The sequence below is a fragment of the Rattus norvegicus genome, chromosome 1 (assembly GCF_021556685.1).
Source record: "Rattus norvegicus strain SHRSP/BbbUtx chromosome 1, alternate assembly SHRSP_T2T, whole genome shotgun sequence".
Classification (NCBI taxonomy): Eukaryota; Metazoa; Chordata; class Mammalia; order Rodentia; family Muridae; genus Rattus; species Rattus norvegicus.
Genome location: NC_141534.1, coordinates 58,689,861 through 58,709,152, shown reverse-complemented (window position 1 = coordinate 58,709,152; position 19,292 = coordinate 58,689,861). Strand labels below are relative to the sequence as shown.

General features: G+C 37.2%; 1 pseudogene; it reads left to right on the top strand.

Annotated features, from left to right (window-relative positions):
* The first annotated feature begins 538 nt into the window (after window positions 1-538).
* On the top strand, window positions 539-17,867 carry Vom2r-ps18 (vomeronasal 2 receptor, pseudogene 18; annotated as a pseudogene).
* Window positions 17,868-19,292: the final 1,425 nt, after the last annotated feature.

Below are 19,292 nucleotides of genomic sequence, written 5' to 3'. Positions count from 1 at the left end.
AATGCTTATTGTATAAAATGGCTTGGAAGTTGTTACCCCTGATTCACACTTTGTAGTTGTCACCAAAAGCTCTCCAATATATTAATTTGAGTGGATATACCCACAATGCATTCTTTTTAATCTTTTCCTTTTTCACTTAGTTGATCTCTTCTGGTGTAACCTGTGGTGATCAGCCTAAATTGTTGTTTCATATCAAAAGTTCCTTGCTTCATACGGTTAGCCAATTTATGCCAGGAGAATATCAACCCCGAGCTCTTGCTGTTTGTAATCTTTGCTGAAGTCATAGTGCCACTGGCTAGTGAAGAATATGAACAAACATATTTGCCAACTTATTTTTCACTTGAACAGAGGGTATCAGAAGCAGAGTCCAAGGGATAGATTCAAAATTCCCAGTGGCATTTCTAATCCCTTGGAATGATTAGTGTGACAGACTGAGTCATCAACAAATTCAAAACATATATGGTCACAAACCATGAACCGAGTATATATGTACTGGACACTGTGTGTTCTTCATCAAGCAGACCTATGTACTAATAGGATGTCCTCCTGGATTTTTATCTTCTGGCTCTTGCAGATTCTCAAATTTGTCTCTGCTATTGTCTTTAATATCAGTAGGTGTTCTTACATAATCAGTGAAGTATTTCACCATGAAGGAGATATTATGATTGGTGGATTTTTCCCCTTCATACTTTCTATACTGGGAAGAAAATGCCACATTCAACTCTACCATATCAATATTTGGATAATTACATACAGTGATTAAAATTATTTATTTTCTGAGTTCAGAAATCTTATGATTTAGATGGTGTAGTCACTAAAATTTACATATTGTTTATTTTTTATTTTACAAATTCACTCTTAGAGATTCTAAAATCTTTTCATCAACTTTATTTTCCTTACTCGGGGGAGGGGCAAAATTAAATAGTAACTTTGACTGCACTCACTTTAGTTTCCTCATTTGATTAATAACCATAACCTCTTATTTGCAATTCTTGTATTATGATTTCAAGGAAAGATGATTTATCCCAAACTTGACCTTGGTGTTCATAGCATATAAATGTCATCATTGTGGCTATGATATTACAGGATGTACTAAGTGCAGTAGGCTGGGAGTGTTTTAATGGTTGAGTGAAGAGCCCATATGTGTTACATGCAGCTGATTCCAGAGTTAAGAATCTCACAATTAGAAGTTGTGAATACTTCTCTGTGCTCCAAAGATATTTCATCTATCTCATACTTTATTATGTGTTTGTTTGATATTTTAGTTTTTTTTTTTTTTTGGTTCATCTTTTCGGAGCTGGGGACTGAACCCAGGGCCTTGCGCTTCCTAGGCAAGCGCTCTACCACTGAGCTAAATCCCCAACCCCGATATTTTAGTTTTTATACTCAGACAGCTTCCTTGTGTTTATCTGTTAACTTCATTGGTTTGCAATATTTATTCTTGTTTTTATATATGTGTCTACCAAGACATAGTGACTATGAAAGTTTCATAATAGTACTGTTTCTTAGCTTGTGTTAAATAATCCCAGTTAATGGATAGTGTCTGACAGGTATTGCTGAGTCGGACAGATATATCCATGTGTGTTGCTTAATAAAGGAAATAAGATGTTTTAATTTCAATTAGACTTTCCTGTCCCAAGAAGACCTTCTTACAGCTGTATGAATATAGGCAGTATGGCAAGAAAGTATTTATTTATATGGTTTATTTGAATATATAATATATATCCATAAGAAAATATCATTGATCTTATTTCTTAAATTAAACATGCAACTTACCAATTCTGTTCTTTGGACTATTTTACTTCACTTATTTCTAATTGTTTTATCATTTGTTTGTGATGTCAAAGAACTTTATTAATCATTTAAATAAAGAATAGTTAATTTCAAAACACATGCATGCATTCACAAAATATCATTATACTTACTTTCAAATATATACTCAAGTAGGTAAAATAATCAATTTTCCTATACTCAGGATGCCAGGTTGTTGATTTTGCTTTTTATGTTTCAGCACCTCTACTGCATGTCATCATAGTGGTATTATTATGACTACATTTTCTTTTTTATTTTGTGTATGTTTGTGACTGTGTTTATGTGTGAGTACAGGACACTTTCATATTTAGGCCAACTGAATCAAAGTACTTGTATTGGATCCTTAAGAGTTGGATATTTGTGAGCTGCCTAATATAATTTCTGGGAATCTCAGAATAAGTTGGATTGTCTGGAATAATAACACAGTTAATTGTTGAGCAAGTTCTCCTCCCCACCATAAAAATTTTCCTTGAAAATATTAATAATAATAATAATAATATATCTACATTTATAAGCAATTCAGTGCATTGTTCATATTCTTCAAAGTCCCCACCTAGTTCAGTACCTACCCGCTCCACCTATATCTTTCATTCCCAACTTTAAATTTTGTCAGGATCCATCATAAGACAAACTGATATCTAGCAGGTAATTTTCCAGAAATGACTACACTTTATATTATATCTATGTTGAAGCTCCAAATGCCAAGGCATAGGAATAAATAATTTAGGAAAGATTCCTGCTTTTAATATGCTTTTCTGTTATTATTGAACATATATAACAATAACTATGTATTTGCCTACCCCTTTGAGCAAATCTCTGCATATTCAGGAAGATTGTTTAGTGATGCTATACAGACAAATAGATGACTTCTTAATTCTTAATGATGATTTTATAAGAATTCCTAAAATTATATTATTAAGCTTTCTTTATAGTTGTAATCCTATTAGCTCTTTTTCTGATAGTCTCAATGAGAACTCTGCCAGTCTCACATGTGTCACCAGTAATTACTTCTAGATAGTATCCAGACTGTCTACTACCCAGAGCACATTCCAAGAGCTTGTAAGACAATTAAGCAAAGTTCATAAAAGGGAACTGTGATTTATCATAGCTGCTGTGGCAGAAGATAAAATATTGACAGAGTTCATCTATACAAATCTTCACCAATGACTAAGTTATGGCTTTTTAACTTTCAATGAATCTGTGGACCTGTGAAAGGAGATGAAAGTTTAGCCAGATAATTACTCCTAATGGATATGCTATCAAACATTTTTGTTGTAAATTTTTATTTCAATTTATGATTTGATTTTATGTGTGAACTTGTGATAAACTTTTTAGTATGTGACCATGTATCCTAAAAGATGTATAAGTGCTTAAGAAAAAGAGACACGTCTGAGGAACTGAGCTGAAGAGAACTTTTTTTGGACAGAAAACTTAGACTAAGAGGAGAAGAGAGAAAAATTTCCCTTGCTCCATTTAGGATTTTTCTGCTCTTCCCATTTTTTTTAGATAGCTTTCATCAGAAATGTTTTACAAGTTAGAAGTAAATGCTATAATGACTTTTTAAAGTATTCCCCTTTCTTCCTGCAACTTCCAACTAGCAGACTGAAATAGCCATGCAGTCTCTGCTGAGATAAATCAAAGGCTACATTACTTAATCCATAGCTGCATGGCTACAGATATCAATCTCCTAAACCAGCAGCTTTTTACACTCAGAAAGAACAAGAAAGTTTTTAGAGTTTTAGAAGTTATCATCAGTACTTCAGTATAGTTAGAGAGCTAGAATATATGGAAACCCTTAGACTGGGGGTTGGAGATTTAGCTGAGTGGTAGAGCGCTTGCCTAGCAAACGCAAGGCCCTGGGTTCGGTCCCCAGCTCCGAAAAAAAAAGAAAAAGGAAAAAAAACCCTTAGACTTTAAAGCCACACTAGAGTCCTAAGCTGTGCCATCTCTACCCTTTCCAGTGTGGGAAGCTTCCAGGATCTAAATTGGTGCCGTGGAACAGGGACTTTTTAAGGTAAGTCCACATAGATAGGATTCTCAACCGGACCTTGAAAACCCCTTGGCCAGGGAGTGCCGGTTATGGAGGGTGAGAAATGGGAATTACTATGGACAACTGCCATCAGCAGAGGCTGATATTTGGTACCATTAGCACTGGGTTATGCCAGGAGCCATGACCTCTTTCTTGAAATTGCCTGCTGCAATCTGCAGAGGCAGATAGTTGGTGCTATCAGAACCTGGTTGGGTTGGTTGACTGCCATCAATGCCCAAGGTATACCAGGAGTCATTAGCTGTGGCTGTAATTGTCTGCTGTCACCAGGAAATTCTCTCATCAGTTCTATTGGGAGCTATCTGGACCAATCTTAGGTCAGGAGCCATCGTTTCTGGGTTGTGTGCATTTCATGTATCTCTCAGGAGGAGACAAAGTGAATCTACTGACAGAGAGTTATATACAGATGCTATTAAGCATACTCTTAAAGGAAAATAGCATTTAGGTTACCACTAGCCAGCTGATTGAGTTTCATCAGTTCGTACAAATGGTCAGTCCTTCATTTCCAGGAAGGAGAACTTTAGATATGGATACATAGGAGAAAACAGGGTAAGATATTAAAACCTGGTTTAAGAGAATGGAGGAGTAGGTGTGCCTCTTACAAAGACTGCTATTTAAATGTGCTTAGGAAGGCATTGGCAGATAACAAAACAATAAAAGTCATATGTGCCCAGAGACATTAAATTCCTCTATTTGTGAGGGGATTCTGTTATTACTGTCTCTCTCAGGATCTAAGAAAAATGTTCATTCCTCAACAGAAAAGTCTGAAAAAGGAGAGGGTAGTGATAAATCAAAAAAGGAAAAATCAACCACAGAGAAGGAAACTGACTCAGAAAAAAATTAACAAAATATCATAAACATAAGTGGCCTACAAGTCACTCCATAAGACTCCCTGAAAAAATATATAAAGAAACTGAAGAGGTCTCTGCCTCTAGTGTACTCCAAGCTCAACAAAGGTGAGCTGTTAGGCTCTTTTTCAGTGAATATGGAGAATAACAAAGAGGATAAGTATCCTTTATGGGAAACCTTTCCATTTAAATTGCTTATGACTCCTCATGATTAGTTTAAAATAGCCAGTCTGCCTAACTATAGATGAACTGTTACTGTGGATGAATATGTATATAAAAGAACTTGGATCAAATAGTTATTTAAAATGTCTGAAAAAAAGGAAAAGGGAAATGTGAAATGTTTATGGGTATGGGGGAATGGTTTGAAGGAACAACTCACAAAAAAAAAAGACAAGGAAGTTCTAGTAAAAATAGCAGCTTCAGTTCTTGAAGCATGGAGATTCTTCCCCAATAGATACAAATATCAAAAGGCTTGTTAATATAATACAAAAACCAAAAAAAAAATATTTTGAGGACTCTGTTGCTCGATAGAGGCTTTGAAGCCCAAGATATATTTTTAAAACATCTGTCCTCTGAGAATGCTACACCCACTTGTCAATCTCTTCTAAAGACAATTAAAAAAATCTGGAAACTAATTTAGAGTGTGCTGAGATTTTTACTTTATATTTTCAAGATATACTCATTACAACAACCTCACAGAATCAGAACACCATCCAAAATCTTAGAAATCAAGGAAAGAAAATATTTAATAAATCAAGCATGACTCACAAAATTATTCAAACAACCAGCCTGAACATAGCAGTAAACAATATCCCAATAAGGAGAAGATGCCATAAATTTTAATGATCTTGTTCCCACTCAAAGCAGAAATCCAAACAGGTATTCTCCTTGTCTGAAAGGGTTCCATTGACTTAAAGAATGCCAAACTAGCTTTTTAAAAAATAGCACTGCCTTATCTTGAAATACTGTAATCCACAATAATGTTTTGATCACAGTGAATGGCACTATAAGGGTGTTTGTTATTGTTGCAGTAGGCATGGGCAGGTTAGAGGAAGTGTGCCATTCGGGTTGTTGGGATACATGTCTAAGAAGAACAAGTCTAGCTAGTATGTTCCAGTTTCTACTTTGGTCGTCCATGGATTAAGATGTAAAACACTCAGATAAATTTAGAAGATTATTTCTGCTTGTAAACTGCCATGGTTTCCACCATGAAAATAATAGACTAAAACTCTGAAACTGTAGGATAGTTCCACTTAAATCGTTTCCTTTATGAGAATAGCCATGCTCCTTGTGTCTCCTCACAGCAATAAAACCCAAACTAAGAAGAATTCCCTCTTAAATAGGGGTTGGACTTCATGCTGACTTCCATTTTCCTTGCTGGGGTTTTGATTCACTTGAACATTCACAGGTCATTGTCTGTTATCATATTTAATATTTAACATGAGATCATGAATATAACATTCATTGTTTCCCTGAGGTTATTAATAACTTCTGGCTCTTAGTTGATTTCCTCTGCTTTTGAGCTGAACTTTTTTAAAAATTTTTTATTAGATACATTTCTTTACTTACATTTCAAACGTTATTCCCCTTCCCGGTTTCCTGTTCATAAGCCCTCATTCCTTCCCCTCTCTCTCCCCAATATGGGTATTCCCTCTATACATCCCCCTTATTCAACCCCCACATTTTTCTGCACTGGGGGTCCAACCTTGGCAGGACCAAGGGGTTCCCCTTCCCCTGGGGCCTGAACAAGGTCCCATATGCAGTTGGAGCCCTGGGTCAGTCCATGTATACTTCTTCGATAGTTTAGTACTTGGAAGCTCTGGTTGGTTGGCATTGTTGTTTTTATGGCGTTGCAAGTTCCTTCGCCTCTTGCAATTCTTCCTCTAATTCCCCCCAAGGGGGTCCTATCCTGAGTTCTGTGGTTTGCTGCTAGCATTGACCTCTGTATTGGACATGCTCTGGATGTTTCCTTCAGGAGAGATCTATATCCGGTCCCTCTCAGCATGCATTTTCTTTTTTTTTTTTTTTTTGGTTCTTTTTTTTTTTCGGAGCTGGGGACCGAACCCAGGGCCTTGTGCTTCCTAGGTAAGCGCTCTACCACTGAGCTAAATCCCCAGCCCCAAGCATGCATTTTCTAGCTTCATCAATCTTGTCTAGTTTTGGTGGCTGTATATATATGTGCCACATGTGGGCCAGGTTCTGAATGGTCATTCCTTGTGTCGCTGCTCTAAACTTTGCTTCCATATCCCCTCCTATGGATATTTTTATTCCCCTTTTAAGAAGGAGTGGGAGCACCCTCATTCTGGTCATCCTGCTTCTTGAGCTTCCTTTGGCCTGTGGATTGCATCTTGGGTAATTCGAGCTTTTTGGCTAATATCCACTTATCAATGAGTGCATACCAAGCATGTTTTTCTATGATTGAGTAACCTCACTCAGGATGATATTTTTCTATTTCATAAATGAAACCTTAATGAAATTTTATTTCTGTCATCAACTCACTTTGACAGAGAAACTAAGTGATACTCTTCTGTCAGTGTGGATTTGGGACCCTTCACAGTAAAATGTTATTTTTTAAGTTATTATAAAACACATGAAGAGATGTTCCAGAGAGTGGATTATTCCACGTTTGAGGAACTGTTTTCATACTTTGCAAAAGAATCTAGTGATTATGTGAAGGGTAGGAGAGAGAAACAAGAGAAACTCTAGAAGTTTGCTGTATTGGGATCTAGGTGTACATGATAAGAAAATAAAGAAATCCAGCAGGCAGATATGCTAGTTCAAGACTTTATTGCCAAAAGTCTATAGAAAGAAACAGGTGGGATTTCATTGTTTAAGACCAGTCTGATAAATAAAACAATTGACAGTCAAGTTATAGACTCTGTGCTACTGAGTAAACTAAGCAAGCAACTGAGACCAAAATGAATAAAATGCATAAATGCACAAATAAATACATAAATAAATACATAAATGCATAAAGAAATGAATCAGCTCTGACTGTGCTCAAGCTGAAAGCCAGTAGGCAGGAACACTGACACACATGAGAACAGAGGTAAGACCATCACTTCTGCTCCCAGAGACCTACCTGGAGCCCTCAGGACACACAAATACAGGAGCAGTCTGGGACAGGACCTTCCAGCTTCTGCCAGCTTCACCATTTCTGCTCACATTCCTGTCAGAAGAGGAAGCTGCCTAGAGATCTAAGACACAGAAGCCTAGGAGCAGACAGGGAGAAGGTCATTCTGGTCAATGCCTGTATCCAGAGCAGAAAGCAAGTCTCAAAGAGGTAAGATCACCACTTCTGCTCCTAAGGACCAGCCAGGAGCCATCAGGTCACATAAACCCAGGAGCAGTCAGGGGCAGAACCCTTCTGGTTTCTGCCTGCTCACTGCGCTGACCTGGTCACACAGCCTTCTGTACGCAAATCCTGTTGGGGAGAGAGCTGGACACACAAAAGTGCAGACAATCCTGAGAGCCCAGGAATGTCCACCACTTCTCCTCACATTTCATGGCCAAAGAGGAAGCCTCTAGAGACAGACCTAAGACACAGGAACTTAGGTCATACAGACCCTAAGAGAACACAAATGTCAGCCCACGCTAATATATTCAGGACCACTCTCAATTAACAGAGATTGAGAAACCAAGAATTCCATGAGAAAACAAAATTTACACAATATCTTTCATCAAGTTCAGCCCTACAAAGGACAATTGATGGAAAAGTCCAAAGTGAATAGGGAACTACATCCTAGAAAAAAGCAAGAAAGTAATGTTCTTGCAACACACCTAAAAGAAGATACCAATACAAACATAATTTTACCACAACCAACAAAAATAACAGGAAACAACAAAGACTATTCTTTAATATTTCGTAGCATCAATGAACTCAATACCCCAATAAAAAGACGTTGACTAACAGACTGGATATGTAAAGAGGGCCTAGCATTTTGTTGCATACAGGAAACACAACTCAGTGACAAAGACAGACACTATCTCAGGGTAAATGGCTGGAAAAATATTTTCCAAGAAAATGGTCTCAGGAAACAAGCTTCAGTAGCCAGTCTAATATCGAATAAAATTGACTTTTGACCAAATGTTATCCAAAAAGATAAGGAAGAACACTTCATTTTCATCAAAGGAAAAATCCACCAAGATGAACACTCAATCCTAAATATCTGTGCTCCAAATGCAAGGGCACTTACATTTATCAAAGGGGCCTTACTAAACTTCAAACACACATTGTACCTCACAAATAATAGTTGGAGACTTCAACACCCCACTCACATCAATGGACAATTCATGGAAACAGAAAAAAAAAACAGAGGCATTATGAAACTAAAGCAGTTGTGAACCAAATGGATTTAACAGATATTTATAGAACATTTCATCCTAAAGCAAAGAATATACCTTTTTCTCAGCACCACATGGTATTTTCTCCAAAATTGACCATATAATCTGTCACAAAATAGGCCTCAACAGATACAAGAAGACTGAAATAATCCCATGCTTCCTATTGTAACACCATGGGCTAAGACTGGTTTTCAATTACAAAAACAAACAAACAAACAAACAAAAAACAACAAAAAACAAAAATAAACAAACAAAAACAAAAAATACAGAAAACTCTAATGCACATGGAAGCTGAACAGTGCTCTGCTCAATAAAAACTTGGTCGAGGAAGAAATAAAGAAATAATTTAAAGACTTTTTAGAATTTAATGAAAATGAAGGCACAGCATTCCCAAACTTTGGTGACACAATGAAAACAGTGCTAAGAGTCAAACTCATATCTCTGAGTACTTCCAAAAAGAAACTAGAGAAAGCATATGCCAGCAGCTTGACAGTACACCTGGAAGCTCTAAAACAAAGAAAGGAAGAGAGATAGAAAGGAAGAGAGAAAGAAAGAGAGAACAGAAGAAAGAAAGAGAGAGAGAGAGAGAGAAAGAAAGAAACAAAATGCAAGCAAGAATGCAAGAAGAGTAGATAGATTGCTGGAAATTATCAAACACAGGGCTGAATCCAACCAAATAGAAACAAAAAGAACTATACAAAGAATAAACAAAACCAGGAGCTTTTTCTTTGGAGAAAATCAACATGATATATAAACCCTTAGCCATACTAAACAGAGGTCACAGAGTGTGTATCCAAATTAACAAACTCAGAAATGAAAATGGATGCATGAAAACAGAATCTGTGGAAATTCAAAAAATTAACAAATCCTACTGCAAAAGCCTATATTCAACAAAACTGGAACATCTGGAGGAAATGGACAAATTTATATAAGGATACCAATTTCCAAATTCAAATCAGGGTCAAATATGCCATTTAAATTTTCCTATAACTCCTTAAGTTATAGAAATGTTTGTTAAAGTCACCTAAGTAAAAAAGTCCAGGACCAGATGTATTTAGTCAATAATTCTATTAGATCTTCATAGAAGACCTAGTAAAAGTAATGTGCAAACTATTCTATAAAAGAGAAACAGAAGGAACACTATCCAACTCCTTCTATGAAGTACACAAAGATCGTAGAAAGAAAGAAAACTTCAGACCAATTTCCCTTATGATTATCAATGCAAAATTACTCAAAAACATTTTTGCATCCCAAGTCCCAGTAAACATTAAAATGATCATCCATTATGATCAATTATGCTTTATCATAGCCATTGCAGAATGGTTCAGTATGTGGAAATCTATCATACAACCCACTATATAAACAAACTGAAAGAAAAAAATAACAGATGATCATCTCATTAGATGCCGAGTATGCATTTGACAAAATTCAACACACCTTCATGTTAAAAGCCTTGGAAATATCAGGAATTGAAGGCCAATACCTAATCATAGTAAAAGCAATATACAGTACACTAGTAGCCAGCATCAAACTAAATTATGAGAAACTTGAAGCAATCCCACTAAAATCGGGGACTAGATGAGAATGCCCAATATCTCCCAAATTAACCAATATAGTACTCAAAGGCAGTGCCAGAGGAATCAGGGAATCAAAGGATGTCAATGGGATACAAATTGGAAAGGAAGAAGTCAAAATATCACCATTTGGAGATGATATGATATTATACATAAGTGACGCAAAAAGTTTCACTAGGGAACTACTAAGCCTAATAAACAACTTCAGCAATGTGGCTGGATATTAAATTAGATCAATAGACTTCTATTCAAAAGATAAACAGGGTGAGAAACAAATTAGTGAAATGATACCCTTCATAACAGTCACAAATAACAATGAAAAAACTACTGGAAGAATCAACATTCCTGACCGCAAGCTCTATTACAGAGCAATGGTGATAAAACTGTATGAGATTGCTACAGAGAAAGGCAGTTAGATCAATGGAATTGTACTGAAGATGCAGAAATGAACCCACATACCTATGGTCACTTGTTCTGTGAAAAAGGAGCTAAAACAATCCAGTGGAAAAGAGATATCATTTTTAACAATTGGTGCTGTTTCAGCGGTAGGTCAGCATGTAGAAGAACAAAATTTGATCCATTCTTTTTGCTCTGTATAAAGCTTAAATCCAAATGGATCAAGGACCTACACATAAAACCAGATACACTCAAATTAATAAAAAAAACATGAGAACAGCCTAAAACAAATGGGCACTGGGGAAATTTCCTGAACAAAAAAACACCTGTGTTGTATGTTCTAAGATCAAGAATCAACAAATGGGACTTCATAAAATTGCACAGCTGCTGTAAGACAATAGACACTGTCATTAGGACAAAATGGCAACCAAAAGATTGGGAAATGATCTTTACATTCCTACAGGCAATAAAGGGCTAATGTCCAATATGTACCAAAAACTCAAGAAGATATACTCAAGAAGTTATAGAGAATCCAATAACCCTATTTTAAAAAAAACACTAAAATCCGGGACTAGACAAGGCTGCCCACTCTCTCCCTACTTATTCAATATAGTTCTTGAAGTTCTAGCCAGAGCAATCAGACAACAAAAGGAGATCAAGGGGATACAGATCGGAAAAGAAGAATCACTATTTGCAGATGACATGATAGTATATTTAAGTGATCACAAAAGTTCCACCAGAGAACTACTAAAGCTGATAAACAACTTCAGCAAAGTGGCTGGGTATAAAATTAACTCAAATAAATCAGTTGCCTTCCTCTATACAAAAGAGAAACAAGCCGAGAAAGAAATTAGGGAAACGACACCCTTCATAATAGACCCAAATAATATAAAGTACCTCGGTGTGACTTTAACCAAGCAAGTAAAAGATCTGTACAATAAGAACTTCAAGACACTGAGGAAAGAAATTGAAGAAGACCTCAGAAGATGGAAAGATCTCCCATGCTCATGGATTGGCAGGATTAATATAGTAAAAATGTCCATTTTACCAAAAGCAATCTACAGATTCAATGCAATCCCCATCAAAATACCAATCCAATTCTTCAAAGAGTTAGACAGAACAATTTGCAAATTCATCTGGAATAACAAAAAACCCAGGATAGCTAAAGCTATCCTCAACAATAAAAGGACTTCAGGGGGAATCACTATCCCTGAACTCAAGCAGTATTACAGAGCAATAGTGATAAAACTGCATGGTATTGGTACAGAGACAGACAGATAGACCAATGGAATAGAATTGAAGATGCAGAAATGAACCCACACACCTATGGTCACTTGATTTTTGACAAAGGAGCCAAAACCATCCAATGGAAAAAAGATAGCATTTTCAGCAAGTGGTGCTGGTTCAACTGGAGGGCAACATGTAGAAGAATGCAGATCGATCCATGCTTATCACCCTGTACAAAGCTTAAGTCCAAGTGGATCAAGGACCTCCACATCAAACCAGACACACTCAAACTAATAGAAGAAAAACTAGGGAAGCATCTGGAACACATGGGCACTGGAAAAAATTTCCTGAACAAAACACCAATGGCTTATGCTCTAAGATCAAGAATCGACAAATGGCATCTCATAAAACTGCAAAGCTTTTGTAAGGCAAAGGACACTGTGGTTAGGACGAAACAGCAACCAACAAATTGGGAAAAGATCTTTACCAATCCTACAACAGATAGAGGCCTTATATCCAAAATATACAAAGAACTCAAGAAGTTAGACCGCAGGGAAACAAATAACCCTATTAAAAAATGGGGTTCAGAGCTAAACAAAGAATTCACAGCTGAGGAATGCCAAATGGCTGAGAAACACCTAAAGAAATGTTCAACATCTTTAGTCATAAGGGAAATGCAAATCAAAACAACCCTGAGATTTCACCTCACACCAGTGAGAATGGCTAAGATCAAAAACTCAGGTGACAGCAGATGCTGGCGAGGATGTGGAGAAAGAGGAACACTCCTCCATTGTTTGTGGGATTGCAGACTGGTAAAACCATTCTGGAAATCAGTCTGGAGGTTCCTCAGAAAATTGGACATTGAACTGCCTGAGGATCCAGCTATACCTCTCTTGGGCATATACCCAAAAGATGCCTCAACATATAAAAGAGACACGTGCTCCACTATGTTCATCGCAGCCTTATTTATAATAGCCAGAAAATGGAAAGAACCCAGATGCCCTTCAACAGAGGAATGGATACAGAAAATGTGGTACATCTACACAATGGAATATTACTCAGCTATCAAAAACAGCGAGTTTATGAAATTCGTAGGCAAATGGTTGGAACTGGAAAATGTCATCCTGAGTGAGCTAACCCAATCACAGAAAGACATACATGGTATGCACTCATTGATAAGTGGCTATTAGCCCAAATGCTTGAATTACCCTAGATCCCTAGAACAAACGAAACTCAAGACAGATGATCAAAATGTGAATGCTTCACTCCTTCTTTAAATGAGGAAAAAGAATACCCTTGGCTGGGAAGGGAGAGGCAAAGATTAAAACAGAGACTGAAGGAACACCCATTCAGAGCCTGCCCCACAGGTGGCCCATACATATACAGCCACCCAATTGGACAAGATGGATGAAGCAAAGAAGTGCAGACCGACAGGAGCCGGATGTAGATCGCTCCTGAGAGACACAGCCAGAATACAGCAAATACAGAGGCGAATGCCAGCAGCAAACCACTGAACTGAGAATAGGTCCCCCGTTGAAGGAATCAGAGAAAGAACTGGAAGAGCTTGAAGGGGCTCGAGACCCCAAAAGTACAACAATGTCAAGCAACCAGAGCTTCCAGGGACTAAGCCATTACCTAAAGACTATACAGGGACTGACCCTGGACTCTGACCCCATAGGTAGCAATGAATATCCTAGTAAGAGCACCAGTGGAAGGGGAAGCCCTGGGTCCTGCTAAGACTGAACCCCCAGTGAACTAGACTATGGGGGGAGGGCGGCAATGGGGGGAGGGTTGGGAGGGGGACACCCATAAGGAAGGGGAGGGTGGAGGGGGATGTTTGCCCAGAAACCGGGAAAGGGAATAACACTTGAAATGTATATAAGAAATACTCAAGTTAATAAAAAAAAATAAAAAAAAGAAAAAATATTTTCAAAGTTTACAAATAAAAAAATAGTGTACAGAGCTGAACAAAGAATTCTCAGCTGAGGAATATTGAATGTCTGAGAAGGACTAAATGTTCCACATCTTTAGTCATCAGGGAAATGCAAATCAAAACAACCCTAGGATTTCCCTCTCATACCAATCAGAATGGCTACATTCAAAGCTCAGGTGACAACAGATGCTGGTGAGGATGTGGAGACAGAGGAAATCTCCATTGTTGGTGGTATTGTAAGCTGGTACAACAACTCTGGAAACCATTCTGGAGGTTCCTCAGAAAATTGCATATTGTACTACCTGAGCACCCATCTATACTACTCCTGGGCACATACCCAAAAGATTCTACAACATATAACAATGACATATGCTCCACTATATTCATAGCAGCCTTTTTTTATAATAGGCAGAAGCTAGAAAGAACCCAGATGTGCTTCAACAGAGGAATGGATACAGAAAATGTGATACATGTAAATAATGGAGCGCTACTCAGCTATTAGAAAAACAACTTCATGAAATCCATAGGCAAAAGGATGTAACTAGAAAATATCACCATGAGTGAGGTAACCCAATCACAAAATAAACCCCACATGTTATATACTCACTGATAAGTGGATATTAGCTGAAAAGCTGGAATTATCCAAGATAAAATCCACAGACCACATGAAGCTGAAGAAGGATGACCAAAGTGCACAAGCTTCAGTCCTTCTTACAAGAGGGGACAAAAATATTCATAGGAGGAATTATAGAGACAAAATTTGGAGCAGAGACTTAAGGAATGGCCATTCAGAGCCTGCCCCACCCGGGGATCCAGTCCATGTGTGTGTGTGTGTGTGTGTGTGTGTGTGTGTGTGTGTGTGTGTGTGTGTACAGCCACCAATCCCAAGCAATATTGCTGATGCCAAGAAGTACATGCTGATGGGAGCGTGATATGGCTGTCTCCTGAGAGGCAGTGCCAAAGCATAACAAATAAAGAGTTGAATGCTAGCAACCAACCATTGGACTGAGAACAGGGTCCCAATTGGAGGAATTAGAGAAAGGACCAAAGGGGCTGAAGGGGCTTGCAACCCCATAATAACAATACCAACCAATCAGAGCTCCCAGGGACTAAATCACCACAGAAAATGTACACGTGCACAGACCCATGGCCCCAGATGCATATGTAGCAAAGGATGGCTTTGTTGGGCAACAATGGAAGGAGAAGCCTTGGTCCTACCGAGGCTGGATTCCTCGTTGTAGGGGAATATCAGAAGGGAATGTGTGGGTTGTTGGGGAGGGGGAATCACCATTATACAAGAAGGAGGAGGGTGTATAGGATAGGGAATTTATGGTCAGAAAACTGGGAAAAGGAATAACAGTTGAAATGTAATTTTTAAAAGTCCAATAAAATAAATAAAATTAACGCTTTTTAAAAATGGTTAAAAACATGGAATCAGCATGGGGTTCTCTTGTCTTGGATTCTTACTAGCTGAACTCCACACTACTCTACATACTAAGAGACATACATGCACACAGTCACACACAGAAACACCATAAGTACATATAGCTATAAACATATGAAGGACATGGTGCTGCATTATTTTTAATCTCATCTACTCAAATACAGAAGCAGGGTTTTTAATGATTGTTCTATCACTAGTAATTTCATGCTGCTATAATAAAAAAAACATATCAGAGACATAGGTATAATGCTCAGATGTGAAATGAAATTAACTTTGGAATATTATTTAATTAAGATATTGTTTTTAAAATGTGGTTTGGTTAATAATAAAATAGTTGGTTTTCAAATGGAAGACCCCAAAGGCTAAAGTTCTAGATTTCAACAGATCTACTCTTGAGGAAAATGATTTTTGATTCATAAACAGACTGTGTAAAGAATCAATTTATAAAATATGAATAAAATATTCTTTGAGGATGTATAATTAATGATTTATAGTGGTAAAAGTTCTTGCTGAATCCTAACATATTTACCTAATCTAGTTTGTCAGTTCATATTGAAGAAAATAAATTACATGTTTTATAGAACCGAAGTTGAACTATACGATTTACTGTACTAAATATATGGATGTATGTGGTACATATGATTATAATATTGTGTGTTTTTATTTCACTTACACAGGTATAAATTTAAGAACTACCAGTATATTCTGACTCTGGTATTTGCCATTGAGGAGATCAATGGGAACCCCAATCTTTTACCTAACATATCTCTTGGATTTGATTCCTACAATGTCAGATTCACTGAGAAAGAAACACTAATGAATTCTGTTATTTGGCTCACTGCTTATATTCAGAGAAATGCTTTACCTAATTACAATTGTAAAATGAAAAATTTTCTGCTGCACTCACAGGAACATCATGGATAACATCTGCCCAAATCGGGACATTGCTTCAACTCTTTAAATTTCCACAGGTGAGAAAATTTGGATTGTGCAAACTGAGAGTCAATTCTCTTTGTTCATATTATAGGTGCTTTTAACTGAAAGAGCAATTGATCAAACATCAAAGACATACCCAGACACATGGAGTTCAATCCAGATATATTTTGCTTGTAAGAGTAAGGTTGGTATAAATGAAACCAGATAAGTCCTTAAAAATTACAGGCTTAACAGAAATTTCTATAAAATCTAGTAAATGGAATGTTATTTTAAAATCTTCTCCTGTTTTATCTATTGCTTCAGGAAAGAATTTTTTTTTTTGGTTCTTTTTTTCGGAGCTGGGGACCGAACCCAGGGCCTTGCGCTTCCTAGGTAAGCGCTCTACCACTGAGCTAAATCCTCAGCCCCAGGAAAGAATTTTTTATTTGATATTAATATTCTTCCTCTTTTCCACAATTTGGTTCAGATTTCTTTTTGACCTTATGATCCTGTCTTGAGTGACCGTGGTCAGTATTCTTCTCTCTACCAGACGGCCCCCAAGGACACATTTCTTTCCCCTGCCATTGTTTCTTTGATGGTTCATTTTAGGTGGTTGTGGGTAGGTCTCATCCTCTCTGATGGCCACAAAGGAAATAAAATTCTATTCGATTTTAGAGAGGAGATGGAGAGACAAAGAGTCTGCATTGCTTTTGTAAAAATGATCCCAGCCACATGGACTTCATATTTTACCAGATTCTGGGACAATATGGATGAGACAAGTGTAATAATCATTTATGGTGACATTGATTCTTTAGAAGGTCTAATGAGAAATATTGGGCAAAGATTATTGACATGGAAAGTCTGGGTCATGAACATTGAATACCATGTTACTGAAATTACTGATTACTTCATGTTAGACTCATTCCATGGAAGCCTAATTTTTAAGCACAATTATAGAGAGAATTTTGAGTTTACCATACTCATTATACGAGTTAATCCTAAGAGATACCCAGAAGACATTTATCTTCTGAAGTTGTGGAATTTGTTCTTCAAGTTCTCATTTTCTGATATTAATTGTCATCTCTTGGAAAACTGTCAAACCAATGCTTCTTTGGATGTGTTACCTAGTCACATATTTTGTGTAGCCATGAGTGAAGAGAACATTAGTATTTACAATGGTGTGTATGCTGTGGCTCACAGCCTCCATGATATGAGAATTCACCAAGTCCAAACGCAACCATGTGAAAATGATGAAGGAATGACCTTTCCATGGCAGGTAAACTCTCCTACTGATTTTATTGTCTGCACACTGCCCTATGATGTTTGAAACAACACTAATGCAGATAATGTAAAATTTGGTTTATCTTGTCCACAGTCACAGAATTTTTTGTTTTCTAATTTTACCTAGAAGATATCATACCAAGTTAGTATCATGTGTATGATGTTGTGTAATGGTGTGCAATATACATGAGCAAATATGCTTATTCAAAATCAGATTCATGCATTAATATATGGTGTAGGATCTTTTTAAGGTAAATCTCAGCCATTTGATATTCCTTGCTGAGAATTCTGTGTTTAGTTCTGAGCCCCATTTTAATAGGGTTATTTGACTCTCTGGAGTCTAATTTCTTGAGGTCTTTGTATATATTGGATATTATCTCCCAGTGCCCATGTGATTGAGGCTCTTCCCATCTTTTTCTTCTATTAGTTTTTGTATGGCTGTGGGTTTTTTTTCATTTTTTAGAGGTCTTTCTTTCACTTATACTTAATCTTTGTACAGGTTGATAAGAACGGGTCAATTTGCATTCTTCTACGTGTTGACCTCCAGTTGAACCATCACCATATTTTGAAAATGGTATCTTTTTTCCACTGGATCATTTTAGCTCCTTTGTCAAAGGTCAAGTGACCATAGTCTGTGGGTTCATTCCTGTGTCTTCAATTCTATTCCATTGATTGACTTGTCTATCTCTGTACCAATACAATTGTTTGTTTGTTTGTTTGTTTTTATTGCTCTTGCACAGTGGTACAGCTCCATGTTAGAGTTGGTAATTCCTCCAGAAGTTCTTTTCCAGTTCAGAATTTTTTTGCTATCCTGGGCTTTTTGTTGTTCCAAATGAAATTGAGAGTTACTCTTTCAATATTTCTGAAGAACTTTGTTGGAATCATGATGGTGATTGCATTGATTCTGTGGATCGCTTTAGGTAGGATGACCATATTTACTGTATTAATCAAACTAATCTATGAGCAGGAGAAATCTCCCCATTTTATGAGGTCTTCTTCAACTTTTTAATTTTCACATTTATTGGATATTTTCTTTACATACAATTCAAATGTTATCTCCCTTCCTACCTTCCTCTTCGTAAACTCCCTAAAGCATACCCCAATGCCCTGCCTCCATCAGGATGCTCTTTCACCCACACACCCATTACCTCCCACCAGCCTTTCCCTGGCATTCCCTTACACTGGAGCATAGAGCCTTCACAGGACCAAGGGCCTCTCCTTTTAATGATGTCCAACAAGACTTTTCTTTGCTACATATGTGGCTGTCTGTCACCACGAGTTGCTCCATATATACTTTTTGATTGGTGTTTTTTCCCCTGGGATCTCTGTGGTGTCCTGTTGGTTGATATTGTGGTTTTTTCTATGGGGTTACAAACCCTCTTAGCTACCTTAGTCCTTTCTCTAACTCCTCTATTGGGAACCACATCTCTGTCCAATGTTTGACTGTAAACATCTTCCTCTGTATTTATCA